Source organism: Capricornis sumatraensis, chromosome 19, assembly GCF_032405125.1.
Source record: "Capricornis sumatraensis isolate serow.1 chromosome 19, serow.2, whole genome shotgun sequence".
Classification (NCBI taxonomy): domain Eukaryota; kingdom Metazoa; phylum Chordata; class Mammalia; order Artiodactyla; family Bovidae; genus Capricornis; species Capricornis sumatraensis.
Window position 1 is genome coordinate 28591139 of NC_091087.1, and position 5235 is coordinate 28596373.

The 5235-nt window shown below is 46.9% G+C and overlaps 1 non-coding gene across 1 annotated transcript; it reads right to left on the minus strand.

Annotated features, from left to right (window-relative positions):
- Positions 1 to 4674: 4674 nt before the first annotated feature.
- Positions 4675 to 4820, minus strand: LOC138095623 (small nucleolar RNA SNORA12). Its single transcript, XR_011146373.1, has one exon. It is a non-coding gene; the product is annotated as a small nucleolar RNA SNORA12 (small nucleolar RNA).
- Between the last annotated feature and the right edge of the window lie 415 nt (positions 4821 to 5235).

The following is a 5235-nucleotide window of genomic DNA, read 5'->3' on the forward strand; positions in this document are numbered from 1 at the left end:
ACGAGATGGTTGGATGGCATCACCGACTCAACGGACATGAGTTTGAGCAGGTTCCAGGAGATGGTGAACGACAGGAAAGCCTGGCACGCTGCAGTCCATGGAGCTGCAAAGAGTCAGAAAGACTGACCAACCAAACCACAACTGGCGGTCCAGTGGCTAAGACTCCATGCGCCCAATGCAGGGGCCCACGTTTAATCCCTGGTCTGGGAACTAGATCCCACATGCCACAATTAAGAGTTTGCATGCTACAACTAAGACCCCATGCAGCCAAATTTTTTTTTAAATTATAGAAGTGAAAATTAAACATAAAAGCATTAGAAAAAAAATGAAGAAAATATCCTTATCATCTCACAATGTAAAAGGCATGATATAAAATACAGAGTTTATTTCAAAACAGAACAACAAAACCCTGCTAATTTCACCCAAGTTTAAGAGACAAGACAAAGCCGGGAGGGGCTGGAGAGGGATGGGGAAGCTGGAACAGCACTAACTCAACTAACAACCAGTGAGATGGGGACCATGGGAAACCTCAAGGGTGTGCACCACAGCTGTTCATAAGTTAGAAACTGGGAACAATCCAAATGCCCAGCAAAGGGGACTGTTGAGAAGAAAAGTTTGGTGTGATTCCAAAACAGAGTTGTTTGCAGTCACTAAAAATAATGATTTAGTAAATCGAGGAAACGGGACAACCTCAAGGCTGTCTTATTAAATGAAAATTCATTGAAGAATATGGAATGACCCATTTTGGAGGGAGAGGAGAAGATACATGTGATTAGAGAAAAAAACTAGAAGGCAGGAAATGCACTGGCATTTTGTGGGGGTTGTCTCTGGAGGCGGGGGTTGTCTCTGGAGGCAGGGGCTGCCTGTGGAGGCGGGGGGCCACTGGGGCTTCACTGCCAGCCTTGTGCTTTTCTGGGTTTCTCTAAACATAATACCTGTGGTTATTTCTATAACTCCAAGGTTTGAAATCTGAATGACGGAGGAGGTGGTGTGAGTCCATAACCAGGATTCAAGAGGGGAACCACCAGTCCAGACGGGGATGTGACCACTGAGGGCCTGTGGAGACCAGAGGAGGGAGGCAGCTGGAGGTGGACTCCGGACTCTGCAGTGACGCCTACCTCATGTTTAATTCTGTGGACACGACACAAGCTCGAGGCAGTCAGGGGCAAGGCGGGGAGGGGAAAGACAAAGGGCGCAGCTCTAGTCCCTGCTGCTGGGGTCCCTGGGGCGGCCGCGGGCAAGGCCTGAGCCCCCAGGCACTCCGAGACAGGGGAGAAGCAGAGCAATACCTGTGTTCCACACCTTCCACCTCCTGCCTGAGCCTCACAGAGGACTCGGCAGGAACGGACAGTGGCGAGTGGGCGCTGCCTGTGTCTCCTTGGGAGCAGAGAGAGTTCCGGGAGCAGAGAGAAAGGTCTGTCTGCCCACCTTGCTTGAGCTGAACCTTTCCAGCAAGGGGAGAAAAAGGTCAAAGGAAAGTAGGAAGCAGTCTTGCTCCCCCATCTTCTTCAAAGAAATAACTGGATGCGGAAAAATGGGCTTCTGAGTCACAAGGAAACCTTGTCCCGGAGGATCGGGATCAGAAACAATGGGGAAAGGAGTTATTAACACCATCGGCTCACAGCAAGCTCAGGAAGAAGCTGAACAAACTCTGAACAATTTGTCTCATCCTGCTTTAAAAAGAGGAAATTTTGGAAAGTCAGGAACCATCACGTGCATACAGTTAGAAGCCCTTTCACTCCACTGACACGGTCACGGCTCGTGTCACGAGAGAAAAGCACATCTTCGCTCCTCCTGCAAGGCCTGTGCACCAGAAACCAAAACCTCTCAGCGCACCGGCAGCGTGGGCACTGCCAGCAGCTGGCTGGACACGCTGCTCCCTGGCCCTCTGACCTGCTGCCCAGAGCCTGCCCTTCAGCAGTCTGGGCCCAGCACGCTGATTTTGAAAAGGTTTAACAGATACTCTCTTTGTAGAATGAAGGGCCCTGCAACATGGTGTTCCCACAAGCCACCCTTCCCATTTCCTGTCACCCCCACCTCACCAAAGCCTCAGACCCCAGCTGAAAGGCCCCATTCTTGTCCCGTGGAAAAGATCCTATTTAAAACCGAGAAAAGGAGGAAACACACTCAGCCTTCAGGAAGCAATAGCATTAACTCCGGGGCCAAAAACAACACTGCAGGCTGAGAACAATGCAGGAGGCAGCGTGGGGAGGACCGGGGCGGCTTCGCTGGGTGCTTCTGTCCCCGAGGCTGAGAGGGGGCCCGAGTGCGAGTCACTCACGGAGCGTGGAATAGGCAGTGTTTCTAATAATAGAAATAATAAGAATTTATCTGAGCATTTTCATATATTAAAAATATGTTTCCTTCTGGACAGAAATTGGCTTCACATGAGGCACTGGTCTCTCACTCCATTGTTTAGCTCAAAATATCCCCAGGTACCTAGTGATGTAGCCACAGACCTGCAGGTGTGGTGGAGCTCTCAAAAAGAAAATGATTTCGGAAGAGAGAGAGAGAGAAAAAAAAAGATTTACCTTCCAAATGATTTTACAAAAAGTAAAGACTCAAGTTTCCCTTAAGATTAACTTTTAAAAACTGAAAATTAAAAATACTATTTACAATAAGCTCCACTCCAAGAATGTATAGTTTCCAGAAATTTTACACACAATTAAAAAATGAAGATAAAAAAAGCTAATGGGAGGATAAAACATGCCAGGATGTCCCATAATTGCTCCAAGTAGCAGCAAGTTTAGCTTAGAGTTTCCTGACAGTCAAAGGGAAAACAGAACAACACTGATGTGGATTCTTAAAAGATGGGAACACCAGACCACCTTACCTGCCTCCAGAGAAACCTGTATGCAGATCAAGAAGCAACAGGTAGAACCAGACATGGAACAATGGACTGGTTCCAAATAGGAAAAGGAGTACGTCAAGGCTATATATTATCACCCTGCTTATTTAACTTATATGCAGAGCACATCATGCGAAATGCCAGGCTGGGTGAAGCACAAGCTGGAATCAAGATTGCCGGGAGAAATATCAATAACCTCAGATAGGCAGATGACACCACCTTTATGACAGAAAGCAAAGAGGAACAAAAGAGTCTCTTGAGGAAAGTGAAAAAGCTGGCTTAAAACTCAACATTCAAAAAACAAAGATCATGACATCCAGTCCCATCACTTCATGGCAAATAGATGGGGAAACAATGGAAACAGTGACAGACTTTATTTTCTTGGGCTCCAAAATCACTGTGGATGGTGACAGCAGCCATGAAATTAAAAGACGCTTGTTCCTTGGAAAGAAAGCCACGACAAACCTAGACAGCATATTAAAAAAAAAAGCAGAGACATTACTCTGCCAACAAAGGTCCATATAGTCAAGAAAGAAGGAAAAGAAGGGAAGTCGCTAGGTTGTGTCCAACTCTTTGCGACCCCATGGATTATAGCCTACCAGGCTCCTCTGTCCATGGGATTTTCCAGGCAAGAGTACTGGAGTGGGTTGCCATTGGGTCTAAGCTATGGTTTTTCCTGTAGTCATGTATGGATGTGAGAGTTGGACCATAAAGAAGGCTGAGCGCCAAAGAATTGATGCTCTTGAATTGTGGTGCTGGTCCCTTGGACAGCAAGAAGATCAAACCAGTCCATCCTAAAGGAAATCAGTCCTGAATATTCGTTGGAAGGACTGATGCTGAAGCTGAAGCTCCAATACTATGGCCACCTGATGGGAAGGGCCGACTTATTGGAAAAGACTCTGATGCTGAGAAAGATTGAGGGCAGGAAAAGGGGACAGCAGAGGATGAGACGGTTGGATGGCATCATTGACTCAATGGACATGAGTTTGAGCAAGCTCCAGGAATAGTGAAGGACAGGGAAGCCTGGCGTGCTGCAGTCCATGGGGTTGCCAAGAGTTGGAAACGACTGAGTGACTGAACAACAACTGTGACATAAAGACCTTAGAACAAAGCTCCAAGTTCAGGTTTAATGCTGACTCTCCCTGCCTGCAGGAAGGCCACCATCTCTGCTTTACTGATACTGGGGTTGCCTCCCACGCCAAATGCTTACCCTGTATCTATCAGTGACGGTTTCAGCAATGGACAGGTGACCCTATCCTGCCCAGCAGGCCATAAGGAGAAATCTGCAAGAATGATTGTGAATCGAGTTCTCACTCCCCCCAGAGAGCCACAGAAAGAGTCTCTCTCTCTCTCCCCCTCTTTCTAGGTGGGTTGAGTCTGAATGTGACACCCAGCACTGTTGCAGCCATATTGTTCCTAGTTCAAGGATGAAGCCACCTCCAACAGAGAGAATGCTGAAGGATGGGAGAAACCTGGGTTTCCAGTGTTATCACCAGCCCTGGAAACCTCAAAACTCTAGACTTCCTGTTCAGTGAGATAACTGCCTGTCCTGTGGCAGAATACTAGATTTGTTCATGGTTTTCGTTTCTATGGAAACAAAATGTAGATGCTCAGGTTTTAGAGGGCAAACACAAAACTAGAAATGGGAATTTTCTACACATAACAGAAATCTTGAATAAATAAGACTATTCATCCCAGCATTATGTTTTTTTTTTCCTTCAAATCCATCATAGGAATGGAGGAACACCCCTCAGCAGACATTTTCCTCAAGCCAGACAGGTCTATGTCAGCCTGTCTGTAAGGACATCGACTTATGACATAGCCTGCCACATGTGAGCCGTCTCTGGTGCAGGAACGGCTAGAAAGAGACCTCTTTGTCATCAAGCCTCTGCCAGCTCCTATATAACTGTGTGGCAGAGCCAGGCCCATTTGAAAACTTAACACATGTGCCAGAAAGAAAACTACCACAATCCAGCATTATTTAAAAGAGCGGAAGACTGGACACAGCCTTAATATACATCATTGGGTGAGTGGAGGCAGATATCCATCATAAGTTACTGGTCAAATGTATGCACAATATCCCAGAGAGCCATAAAAAAGAAATGGGGAGACTTCCCTGGTGGTCCAGTGGTTAAGAATCCACCTTGCAATGTAGGAGTCACTGGTTCGATCCCTAGTCGGGGAGCTAAGATGCCGCGTGCCACAGGGCAGCTGAGCATCACACCGTAACTACCGAAGCACACGCGCCACAAGGAACGTCCGTGTGCCACAGCAAAAGATCTGATGCAAGTAAGACTCGATGCAGCCAAATAAATACAAAAAAAGAAATAAGAAAGAAACCACTATTCACTAAGTAAAAACATGGAGAACACTGCATAGAGTGCTTT